At 43.2% G+C, this 13,817-nt stretch overlaps 1 protein-coding gene across 2 annotated transcripts in view; it reads right to left on the bottom strand.

Moving 5' to 3' along the window:
• The window catches only part of USP44 (ubiquitin specific peptidase 44), a 34,053-nt gene that overhangs the window by 15,305 nt on the left and 4,931 nt on the right, over positions 1 to 13,817 (bottom strand). The window lies entirely within an intron of this gene.

Raw genomic sequence — 13,817 nt, forward strand, 5'->3', positions numbered from 1 at the left:
GAGCCTATCCAATGTGTCACCTCATGCAGTACTTATTTTATCCAGCAGATAGCGCTGTTGTATAACGGCAGAAAAAGAGTAAGCCCCCCTAGGAAAACCAGGATACAAATTGGAGTGGAAAGGGTTAAATTGTAGCGATAATTATCAATGGACCCAGAGGAAATCAACAGGGACCCCCAAAATAAAGAGAACCTCTGCCACAGATGTAAATGAAGCATATTGATGTACTGGCAAAGACATTCAGCTGATGTAATGAACGAGTGAAACATGTCTAAAAGGCCCATGCCATCAGAGAAGACTGGTAGATGTGCTGCAGAGAGCATTATTTCGGAAGACCTGACTTTCCAGCGGTAGTCATCCTGCTACATATCCCTGAATGTCAAGTAGGATAGAGACGACCTCACAACAGCTGACCGGCAGCATTCTCACACCCCAACACTTCACTCCTATCTGCCTTGCACAACACCAGCTGTTGCTTTCCAAGGAGATTACCAAGACTTTAAGGAAAAATGATACTTCTGATGACAGAACAAAATGTCACACATAGCAACATGGGGGAGACGGACGCCGCACACTACCAACTCCAGAGCAAGGAACAGGTAACATCAGGGAGCACCGATTACACCCTGCCTGCAACACAGTAACGTATTCCAACTGTCCGGTCCACACCGGGCTCCGTGGAAAAACCCTTTACTTGGAAGCAGAGACTGGTCAGAGTTGATGAAAATGTAGACATTCATCTTACCCTGAGCTCCGTCCATGCTGCACATCAAAATTACCATAGCAAACAATACAAAAACTGACTCGGCCGCATCACAACTACATCCTAACCTGACCGTGTATGCTTACCCTTAGGGTAGGTTCACAAGGGGCAGGAATACCGCAGCAAATTCAACATCCACCATTGGTGCAAATTTTGACTCAAAATCAGCACAAGCATTGTGAGGCGAGGAGTGCTGTATCTGCTGAAATCAGTTACAGGCATTTGCACCAATGGTGTGGATTTGGGCTCTATTTCGAATGCAAAAATGCTGCGAAATTTGCCACTGTGGACATTTCACAGCATTTCCGCCGTGTGTAAATAAATGTACCCTTTAGGTATATATGAAAATCAATGTCAGAAATCTGTGGATTTTTGTTGCATATTTACAGTGAAATCCATGTTGAACTTTTCAGATGCAATTTCATATTGTGTCAATGAAGCCTCACAACATGGTGCCCCGTGCATGGAATAGGGAACAGCGTACAACTTTCAGATTTTTACCCCATGCAGATTCTGTGCCGCATTTACTACCGAGAAGGGGTTTAGGAGAGCTGGGCAACAAAAGACAGACTTACGATGGAGCACAGGTTAGAAACTTCATCTAATTTCCAGCCTTCAGGGCACAACTTCATAATCACATGCAAACTCAAAAGCGTTGCCGCACTTTCAGATGACTTTTAATAGGGATGAGCCCCATTTCTGGTTGTCCCAGCCATAATCGTCCATGTGCTTTTACATTGCTGAGTGAATAGAGGCAGAGCGGGATGGAGTTAATTCCGGCCCACCCGACTGCATTCACAGTAAACAGGCAGTTGTGCATAAATGAAAGCCTGCCTGTTTACATGAGCCGATCGTCATTCAGTTTCCACGTATGCATAAGCTGAACGACGAATGATAACCAATTGCACGCCCCGACTGAATAACAAGCGATAATTCGCTTACACTGAACAGTAATTTCTAGTTGCAGTAGAGGATAACATAATTGGTGCAGACCTCCAGGTCACTAGTAAGGCCCATGCTTACAGCAGAGCAGTGAAGAACACATCCAGTCCTTCCAAGACACTATGTGCTGTCATATAGTGCTCCACGATGTGCTGAAACAATGATAACAATAGCTCTGTAATGTCACTCGCCAAAAAAAAATCTGTTTAGGCCTCTATATAAAATCTGAGGCATATAGAGGTACAGTAGGGCATCACAGAAGTCTATAGGCGCTAGATTACAACTTCATTACACTTGCACACTTAGAACTTGTAGAAAGCCTCATTTACACTTCACTATTTGATCAATAGTTTTCATACCCTTAGGGCTCCTGCACACGGGCGGATTTAATTTGCGGAATTCGGGGCCAGCAGGTGCACTGGATTCCACAGCAAATATTGCCCATAGCCTCCTATGGAGAACTGCTGCTTCCTGCATACGAGCGGAAATCTACCGCAGCTGCAAAAAATGCAGCACGCTCCATTTCTGTGCAGTTTCCACCTGGACGGTTTTCAATTAAGTCAATGGAAGCGTCCAGCCCGCAATAATCCCTGCGGAAAGGCTGCGGGATCTGCGTCATAGCATAGGTACGGCACGGCTTTATCTGTACTGCGCATGCGCGACGGCTGGCGCTTTCGCAGTACAGATAAGGAAGAATCCGGACAGCTAAGCAGGGTCACCAGCCGGGCACAGGGTCAGATCCCGCATGTCGGATCAAACCCGGTCGTGTGCAGAAGGCCTTATAGAGGAATTCAATATTTGCAGAAATGAAAGAGTTGGAAAAGTTTGCATGCACGTTTAATGTGTCCGTAACCATGAATGAAAAACACTTATACAAAACGTATACCATTCTAAGCACACCTGTACATTTTATAACACATACACTAAATGGATAGCCATACGTTTCTATAGGTGTCTATTTGCACGTTAAAAACACTCCTGCTTTCCAATAAGCTTCCTTGTAGTTGTTAACAAATGTATGTAAGGAAAAAAAAAGGGTTCAAGAAATGTATACATTAAACATCTCGATACTCTTTTGGTGGGACAGAAAAGTGTGGTATGTAATGCTTTTCTTTACCACAAAAGAATAGAATACATAAACATAAGAAAAGTTGAAAACAGTCAAAAATATCCACTTTCAGGCTACATTTTGCCAATTCTAGTGAGTGGATACATCCAGCTATGTGTTTTATTACTTTATACTGTTTGTATTAGAATCTATACATTTAACAGATGGTACATTAGTAATGCGGACAGACTTTCCTCCAGACCCCTTTTGTTGGTTTCATGTACTTTTATTGCTCCAGTTTTGTTTCTAAGCGTCTGGACACATCTTGGCCCTCACGGTTTGGCAATGTATAATGTAATTCCATGCGTTTCATGTCGTTCCATTTGTTTTTCTTTTTAAATAAAAGGGATTCCACCAAATAGTATGAACAGTAACACTTCCAGCTGCTCTACATTGTACTACACAGCCACATCCTAAGGCGGGCTGGGATTTATGTTAGGTATTCCCAATCCTCTGGACTATATATTATGGGAATGTTGCAGGTCATTATATAACAATGTTCAATAATTAAACGAAGCTTTAGATGTGGAGGAGTGCAATCTGCCAGCTTCCTCTAGGCCTATATCCACGAGCGCTATAGTGTGCGGTTTATCCATAATTAATTGGGATAGCTCCATAAATATTCATTGAGCACCTACGCCTGCGGTAAAATATGAGATACACCTGATGCTTCTAGTCATGCTGAAAAAATGTGAAATGTGTTGTCCAATGGAGTTGGAAAAAAAACTAAATAAAAACCTCTTGAGGCGTGGGTTTCCCAAGAGTGGCAGATTCTCTGCTCACCAATGGGTACTTCCAAAATGATTCTTTACCAAATGTGGAGGGCAAAAGACAGTTTAGATTTAGCCCAGCATCTCGCTATTTGTACCGACAAACTTCTGCAGTCGGTTTGCCCAGAGATGATAGACGTACACATACTGTAGTCAGAGTCAAGCCGTCAGTCTTCAAAAGGCCATTAGAACAAAAAAGTAGCATCTCCGCCGCCCATTGCTTTTGCCACCTTACCCACGTAAAGGGCTTTTATATGCCATGCAGTTATTAATGTATCTGTTGTCTGTTCTTTACGGACAGCTAAATGACTGGACCAATGTGTGCCAAATTTGCGAAATAGGAAAATATCAGTCACTTCTGAAGTTTCAGCTCTCTAGGACCAACAGTTGTCAACACATATTTAATACAAATATTAAAGGGGTTTTCCGGTTACTGGGCGACCTCGCTTCAATAAGACAACCTGTATTCAAATAATAATGTGAACTATACTTACTCTCTCTGTGGCCACCGGGATCATCTGTCACAGCAATCACTGGGAGCACAGCAAGGATGCAGCACTGGGTCTCAGTGGTGAGGTAAGTATAGTTCACTTTTTTTTTTCTTTTTTACAGGAGGTCCTATTGAAGCGGGGGTCTCAAGTAACCGTACAAAGCCTTTAATTAAAAATCTCTTCAGGACGCCACTGGTGAGACATCTAATTTCCGCACATAACAATCCAGACATTTTTGTTTACTCGCCATGAACACATTGTACTTTATTATGTTGGCTTCATATCTGTAGCAAACAAAGTTTTTAACCACATACACAAACAGCAGTGACACAACATCGACCCGTGTGAGGCGGAGTGATTCTGCTAGTATAATGCTTTTCAGAAGCTAGAGACCACAGAAAAAAATAAAAAAAATAAAAAAAATAAATAAAAAAAATAAAAAAAATATATATATATATATATATATATATATACATACATACATACACACACAAATATAAATGGCCAAATCACAAATTCACTAAAGAGGACTGCATGCATAGTTAATTTATATGCAAAGAAGACAATTTTCCATGCCTAGTCTCATGCAATGAGCAACAGCCCCATGGAGATGAAAGCGGTTGAGGTTGACTAACTTTTCTTCCACATCATATATCATCATTTTATGACTGAAGGAGGACACAGCCTGCTGCCTGAGCCAATAAATGGCTAACAACAAACGATTGCAGATTAACCCCTTGAGTGGCGGGTTTCCTACCACCCTGTCGTGCCCACCAGGGCAGGTTTTTTAAAATGGTCTAATCATTGAATTTGAACTAATTTTGAAGTCGTGTTCCAAGAGCCATAACTTTTTCATTTTTCCATTGACACGGCCGTATGAGGGCTTGTTTTTTGCGGGACAAGTTGTGATTTTTTAAACAGGGGGGAGGAAAAAAAGAAATGGGGGAAAAAAGAAAAAAAGGGGCCATGTCATTAAGGGGTTAAATAATGTATTAACTTCCTTCTCTGGGTCATTACGACGCACAGATATCACATGTGTGATTAAATTTTTGATTTTTTTACAAAGTAAAGGGAGACAAGTGTTTTTATAATTTTTTTTTAAATAATTTTTTAACTTTTTTTTTTTTTTTAAACTTTTTTTTTTTTTTGTCCCTTTAGGGGACTTCCACAGGGACCCATCAGGACCCCCTGATCACATTCTGGGGGTCCGATGGTGACAGCCCTTTACATGCTGCAGTGACAGCCCTTTACATGCTGCAGTCACATAGACTGCAGCATGTAAAGGGTTAACACAGCAGAGATCGGAGGTTTTCTCTGATCTCTGCTGTAAGAGCTAGTACCTAGCTGTCCTCTCACAGCCAAGCACCAAGCTCTCCCTGTCACAGAGACCATCGGCTTGCTTCTGACAAGCCGATGGTCTCTATGGCAACCTGTAAACAAAGCAGGAGGTTGCCGATATGCCGGCAATATCTTCTGCTGGTTTTTCAAAGCCCTTGCACTGCTCTATGTGGGTCTGTGCAGGCAGAGCACACTGTCACAGCTTGTGGCATTGTGCTCTGCAGCTCCCATAGTGATACATAGCCCGGAAATCTTCCGGGCTATGTCACTATGAGCAGTGGAGCTCGTCCCCGGAAAATTTCCGGGCGTGCCACTCAAGGGGTTAAAGCCCGTGCATGTACCCCAGTAGCTACACTAGGAAGTGTTTGGAACCCCAACGCTCTGGAATTCCTGTTAGGCTTCATTCACACAGGCGAGCGCGGTATCAGGCCGAGAAACTGGGAGTAAAAGGTGTGAGATCATCAGTGTCCTAGAGACAGTGGGAAATGTGTTTGTAGGGGTTCCAGATGGTCGCTGACAACCTTTTTACAAAAAAAAGTCATTTAGCCATGCAGAATTATCTTACTGCACAGGGAAAATCATGCATTTCCTCTAAAACACTTCTTTATTATGTTGCTCTTCACACTTATCTGGCTAGTTTGGTGACAGTTTTCATGTTTGTTTGTTTTTTTAACTAAGGTTATTAGTTCCTGTTTTAAAGGGAACCTGTCACGTCCCCACACGGCAGCACCATCAACTAAAAAACATCAACAAAATCAAACATCAACTTACAGCCTCATAAATTAGTTTACGGTGCAGGTTCCCTCTAAACAAAGAAAAATTAGAGAAAAAAGTAAGCAACAAGCATTGATCTAAAGCTCTACATACACTAGAATATGACACACTTCTTGTACAGACCAGCATACGGCCGCTCTAGCCTGATCTAACCGCTGTATGATGTCAGGGATCTTTCACAGCAGCCGGCTCCTTTATTTATTACAGACCCAATGGACGGATCAGTTAAAGAAAGGACAGTTTCTATCCGCTTCTTTCCATTTCCATCCATTTTTAAAGAATCTGTTTTGTATCCTTTTTTAACCACCTTCTTTCATTTTTTTCACAGAAGCAATAACATAGTATTCTGCACTATTCTTTCCAATTAATAAACAGAAATAAAATGGAGCGGAGCTGCAATAAAGCACTTCTGGTTTTAGGTTTATTTTGATCTCAATGGGAACTGAACTGTTTTTTGTTTGGCTGCTGCTCAGACAGTTCATTATGTTTCCTCTAATGAACCCTCAGGTTACTGCACACTGTACGGGCGCATTAACATCCGACAGCCATACCAGCGACTATCGCTGCTATGATTTCCACAGAAGTGATAGTCATTCTGTGAATGGAGGCGAAGCGTCCGGAGATCATTCCATCCAGTCCGCCTCCAACCACAGTAAACAGACAGGCAGTCGCTCGAAGATCGAGTAAGTCCTGCGTACACGGCCAAACAGTCACTTGGTAATTAGGAAAGCTAAACCAAGTGATTCCAACAAACGAGTTCTTTGTCACTTGTTGCCCTGTTGGCGGCCACTTCCAGCAATAATTTGGGCAATAATTGCCCCAAGCAAAAGGTACCTCTGGGAAACAAAATAGTTATTTCAATCTGCAAGTAAAAGGCAGAAAAAAGAAGACCCAAAAAAAAAAAAAATGGATACAATCCGTCCTATATGATACGGATGTTGCAAACCTCAACCTGATACTTCACACTTAAAAAGCACAGCTGCAGCAAACTAAGTTAAAGGGGTTGTCCTGCGGCAGCAAGTGGGCTTATACACTTCTGTATGGCCATATTAATGCACTTTGTAATGTACATCGTGCATTAAATATGAGCCATACAGAAGTTATATACTCACCTTCCCTGCGCTGGCGTCCCCGTCTCCATGGCTCCGTCTAATTTCAGCGTCTAATCGCCCGATAGACACGCTTGCGCAGAAGGGTCTTCTCCCTTCTGGTCGGTCCGGGCACGAGCGGCATTCTGGCTCCGCCCCCTTCTACACGTCATCAGGTAGCTCCGCCCCGTCACGCGTGCCGATTCCAGCCTCCTGATTGGCTGGAATCGGCACACATGATGGGCGGAGCTACGCGATGACGTGTAGAAAGGGGCGGAGCCAGAACGCCGCTCTTGCCCGGACTGACCAGAAGGGAGAAGACCCTTCTGCGCAAGTGCGTCTAATCGGGCGATTAGACGCTTAAATTAGACGGCACCATGGAGACGGGGACGCCAGCGCAGGGAAGGTGAGTATATAACTTCTGTATGGCTCATATTTAATGCACGATGTATATTACAAAGTGCATTAATATGGCCATATAGAAGTGTATAAGCCCACTTGCTGCCGCGGGACAACCCCTTTAAAGGGGTTTTCCAGTTAAATACTATTTATGACGTATCATCAGGATAGGTCATCAATAGTTGATCAACTGGGGTCCATCGCTCGGGACCTCGACCGATCAGCTGTGTGGACGCATTCTGTCAGTGCTGCAATAACACAGAGGTCGGAGCAGAAGCCTCCGCATCGACCTCGGTGTAGTGCCGGTGCTCATAACTGCAGGAACAGCTCTCATTGAAATCAATGGGAGCCGTGCCTGCAGTTACAAGCCACAGCCACTATAAGGAGGTCGGCGCGGAGGCTTCTGTTTTGACCTCTGTATTTGCAGCGGAAGTCTTTGCACCAACCACCCATGTAGTGGCTGGCGCTTGTAACTGCAGGCTCGGCTCTCATTGATTTCAATGAGAGCCGTGCCTGCAGTTACAAGCATCAGCCACTACATGGTAAGTCGGTGCAGAGGCTTCCACTCTGACCTCTGTTAGCCTCTCACACGCCGGATTCCCGGCGGAAATCTCGTGGTTTGGCCGCAGCGAAAAACCACGAGATTTCTGCTGGGAGAAGCGCTGCTTTAAAACCCGCGGCACTTAGCCACGGGTTTTGAAGCGGCCCGGCCGCTCGCTCTTCCGCTTCGGCCGGCACTCCCATAGAGGAGAGCACGGCTGCAGCGGAGGAAGAAAATGAATGAGCATGCTGCGGCCGGCTAATCCACGCCGCAGTGCCGGCTTCTGCCGGCTTTCCCGCGGCGGATTTGCCGTCCCGTGTGGACGAGATTTCTGAGAAATCTCATCCACATGGCTGGCTAATCCCAGGATTAGCGGCCAAAGGCGGTTTTGCCGCGGCGAAATTCCGGACGGAATTTCCGCAGCAAATCCGCCCCGTGTGAACCCAGCCTTATTGCGGCACTGACAGCATGCGCCTGCTCAGCTGATCGGTCGGGGTACCAAGTGACAAACCCCAGCCAATCACCTATTGATGAGCTATCTCAATGATGGCTCATCAATAGTATTGGACTAGAAATCCCCATTAACTTTTTTCAATGGTTTTGTTGTGTGAAGTATCAATTTAAAGTTTCCTGAAAGTGTGTGAAGTTAATGTTTGTTTATACACAGGACCCAGAGAGAATATTATACATGATTTAGGAGTACTAGAAATCAAAGTGGCGCTCACACCCCCCTCCAGCAGTGTCACAAAGTAAAGGGGGAGATACTGGCATATTGTTCGGAATACTTGCATTGATTTAGCCTGCCCTTTGTGGGATTCCATTGTTATGCTTGGATGCATGTGAACAACTTTCTTCCCAATGACCATTCTGGCACAAAAGAAGGGACTCCACTGAGCTATTTATCAAAAGGAAAAGGTTAAACAATTAAAATCCACTGCTGCTGGGGGAGAAATAAAAGGCCAGGACCATACAACATATAAAACAGGGCGAACACACATAAATGGGAGGTATAGCCTGTAGGTTCTGTCCTGAGGGGTCTCAAGCCATTCAATGATGACACATTACTGAAAACACCACTGTGATAAGGATATCCATCAGAAGCCAGCCTGCCATAGTACCCGAATGGGGGGCAATGCTACACCAGAACCGAACCACTGCAACACGTCCTCATATCTTACATCACAGAATGGACAGCAAAACTGACATCACACAACAGGCAGTAAGCAGCGACAAAAGAGAACCTGTCCACAAAGCAGGCCGCACATCCCAATACGTCAGCGCTGTGATAAAGGAAGACGTGGTAGAGCGCGAATCACAGGCCTACAGGAACCCGCGGAACGCCATGTCAGCCCCATACAGAACAGAGGCATTTGCACGGCAAGGGAGACATTGCTAATTGTGCTTACCTTTAACCCCTTAAGAACTCTTATCAAATGTGTCCTGTCACTTTACTTGTTCATAGCTTGGATATTGCTTTTAGATATCCAAGTGATTCTAAAAACGTTTTTTCCAGACACATTGTACTTTATTTTAGTGGTTTTAGTTAATATAGTTTTTTAGTTTTTTTTATGAACACAGAAAATTTGGAAACATTAGCATTTTTATAAATTTTAAATGTCTATTTGTAAGAGAAGTCAGACATTACAAAGCAGTAAATAACATTTACCATTTCTTAAACATCCTTTTATCCCTTCAGGATGCTAGAAGGCTTATGAGTTTAGTAAGAAATGTTCGAATTTAGAAGAGCATTTCCCAAAACCTATGTTTTAGAGACCAATTCAGTCGTGGAGTGACCTCGAGAGGCCCATATATTAAAAAGACCCTTTTCATAAACTGCACACCTCAAAATGGCATTTAGGAAGTTTGTTAACACTTTAGACCCAACGCTTTGCGCCGGTCGGCACATCCGCATTACCGATCAAGAACACTGCGGACAAGTACAATGGGGTCACCGGCCGGGCACCAGATCAGATTCCGCTGGAGAATCCGACCCGGTCGTGGGCATTCGACCTTAGGTGTTTCACTGGAATTAAAACAAGGTAAAGGTGAAATTTGAACATTTCATTTTTTATTCTTGCAAATTTTAAACCATTTTTTCAGTAACAGCCGGAGATAAAGGTTTTTTCTCTATTATTGCCCTGAAGCTGCAGATTTCAGAAATATCCCACATTATCCTTGTGAGCACCGTAACACAGACCTCAGAAATGAAGGAGCACCTTGTGGATTTTGGGGCTTTTATTAGGACGTTTTCTAGGCACCATTTCAGGTTTGTAGAGGCCTTGAGGTGCCAAGACATAAGACACTCGCCTCAGAAGACCCCATTTTGGAAACTAGATGAACTCATCTAGGGGTGTAGTGAGTATTTTGACCCTACAGATGTTTGGCAGTAGTTACCATACAAACAAGTCAAACAACAGAAAATGTAATGACAGGCGCTTTATTAATCCTCAGAGGTTTTTCACATAATGGAGATGGGTCTGTTTAGATGCAGGTCCTTATTCATAACATAGGAGAACGTTTTTGGAAATCTTTTTAGAGGACTAATAAAGCGCCTGTCATTACCTTTTCTGCTTCTGGACTTGTTTGTATTATTTGGATGTCTCTCTGCCGTGTCCCAGGTTAGTCGGTGCACAGAATACACTTATCTTTATTTGGCTGTTTATTCTCCTCATTGAGCGGATGTTTTCTTTTAATTTTTAGATATTAGTTGTAAATCTGTAAAAGCAGGGATATTGGTATAGCAACCAGATGTAGGATAGTGCAGACCATCATTTTCCCCAGAGCCATGTATGGATGTGACAGCTGGACTGCGAAAAAAGCTGATAAAAGGAGGATTGATGCGTTTGAGCTGTGGTGCTGGTGAAAGCTGCTGCATATGCTCTGGACAGCTAGAGTAACAACAGAGAAGTCTTGAATTGTATAAGACCCGATATATCACTGGAGGGTAAGATGACCGGGCTCAGACTCACGGATTATATGCAATGCGAGCAGAGTCGCTAGAAAAATCTATAATGCTTGGACAGATCCATGGCAAAAGAAGACCCGGCCGCCGAAGAACACGATGACTGATACTGGCATGGATATCACATAACTGAGAGAAGCCGTGCAAAACCGAAAAACATGGGAGGGAGCTCACCTTTAGGGTCGCAGAGTGTAGTAAAAAAAAAAAAAAAAAAAAAAAAAGGCTAACAACAAAATATTGGACCATGAAAAAAATTACACTTTTTACAGTAATACACAGTTTTAGCCTCAAGTTTTTCCTTTTCATAAAAAGGCGACAGAAAAAAAAAAAAGGAAGCACACTACAATTCCCACAGAGCACGGAAATGCCTCATATGTGAACATAGACTGCTGTTTGGACACATGGCAGGGCTCAGAGTGGAGGGAGTGCAGGTTATGTGGGAATCATTTTCGGGCATCATGTCACATTAGCAGAGCACCTCAGGTACCCAGGACACTGGACCCCCCCCCCCCCAAAAAAAAAAGTGCCCTTATTTTTAGAAACTATGCCCTCAAGTAATTAAACAAGCTATATACCTCGTGGGTGCAGTGAGCGTTTAGACCCCACAGAGGTTTGGTGGAACCTGACCTAAAGGTTTCATTTTCATGAGGAGCACAAATTTTGCTGGAATACTTTTTGGATGTCATGTTGCATTCGCAGAGCTTCTTAAGTTCCCCATACGGTGAAAGCCCATTTTGAAAACTATACCCCTTGGCCTATTCATCTAGGGGTATAAGGCCCGATGTCCACGTACAGATTTGATTTATTAAATCCGTGCAGGAGATCCGCAGCTCCAGCCACCCCTTGGAAACAATGCGGCGCCCGCAACTGAACTAAACCCTGTGGATTTGAATTTTAGGTGCTTTGCGGATGCCCTGCGCGGATCTAAAGTCACAGCATGCTCTACTTTATTGCAGATGTGACTTCATTCATCTCTATGGGAGATGAAAAACACACAGTGCGCGATCACCCGCCATTCAAAAATCATTTTTAAGATGATCCGCATTGAAAATCCGTGCGTGCCGTGGACATTGGGCCTCGGTAGTAGTTTTGTTTAGGGTTTTACTTGCATGTCACTTTATAATATGGAGGCATAGGTAAACTGTGCAGAGTACATCATGGCATTTTTTTTGGATGAGGAGGGATTCAAAAAGAAAAAATTTAAAAAAAAAGAAAACAATTCTGTCATTGTATGAATTTCGTTTTTATGGCATTCACCACAGAGTAAATGACCTGCTACCATAATTCTGTGGGTCAGTACTATTAGGCTAGGCGCACACCATCATATTAGGGACCGTATACTGCCCGTGTTAATCCATGGACAGCACAAAGCCCTAGTATGCGCCTATAAAGCTGTGCAGATCAACTTTTTAAAAAACAGACTCATGGAATGTCCTTCATCCATCCATTTCAGGAACAAGAACTAGGACATGCCAATGTATGTCAATGTGCCGTTTCTATGTAAACCTGTGAGCTGTGACTGAACCTCCCGCGTGCAGCTCACACTCAGGGCTGGAGGACTTAACGTTATACCCAATTTAAACGGTTTTATGCTTAAAAAATATTGTTTTGCATCACCATATTTAGAGAGTCATACTTTTTTATTCTTCTGTCTACAAAGCTTTGTAGAGGGGCCTGTTTTGTGCAGGTGAAACTGACATTTTCATCGGTACCATTTCGGAGAACTGACGACTTTTTGATAATTTTTTAATTATATGTTTCTTGGGAGCTAAGAAAAATTAAAACTAACTTTTTTTCATATGCCAGTCACCATGTGCTATAAATGACATATCAAACTTTTTCTGTGGGTCAGTACGATTATGGCGCTTCCGAATTTATATCGTTTGCAATTTATTTTAATAAGCTTGCAGATTAAGAGCCTTTTTCACTGAAAATGTATTTTTGTGCATCGCTATATACAGAGACCTAGATTTATATATTAGATATTTTTTAAATTTAGGCTTACGGAACTGCGTGGGGCCAAATCTTTTGCAGAATGAGTTGAGGTTTCTATTAGTACAATTTTGGTGTACATACAATTTTTTGATCACTTTTTATTCATTTTTGGGAGGTGGAATGATCACTACACTTCCTTCATTTTTATAGGACTGTCAGAAATAGAGTATAAATGCTCGGCCATCTCCAGAAGTCCCCAAAAAATTAAAGACGTATTACCATCTCGGCTTTTCATAGGCAAGTTAAGAAACTGCTATTGGTCACCTGGGTGGAGCCAACAGAAAGAGCCAAGCGGTTAGCACAGCGCCATTTCTTTAGCCCCTATTCACTGTAATGAGTGCTACAAAATCAGCGCTGTACTAGGCATTCAGCTGTTTTCCAGGTTTTCCCATCTCAGCCATGAAAAGCCGAGATGTGAGTACCCCTTTAATGGCGCAGTAGTGCGCACGTGTGACTACCGCTCCATTCATTCAAGGGTGGCTCAGGACCCAAGTTCTTGAGCTCTGCGTGGGTCTCAGTGGTCTGATCCTGTTGATCAGATACTTATCCTATATCCACATAAGTTCTTTTTGTAGGACAACCAAGAATGTTTAATTCCACAAATCTATTCTGCCGATCACACAAGTCATTACAAAAGAATAGCCCT

Source organism: Eleutherodactylus coqui, chromosome 2 (genome assembly GCF_035609145.1).
Source record: "Eleutherodactylus coqui strain aEleCoq1 chromosome 2, aEleCoq1.hap1, whole genome shotgun sequence".
NCBI classification, from domain to species: Eukaryota; Metazoa; Chordata; class Amphibia; order Anura; family Eleutherodactylidae; genus Eleutherodactylus; species Eleutherodactylus coqui.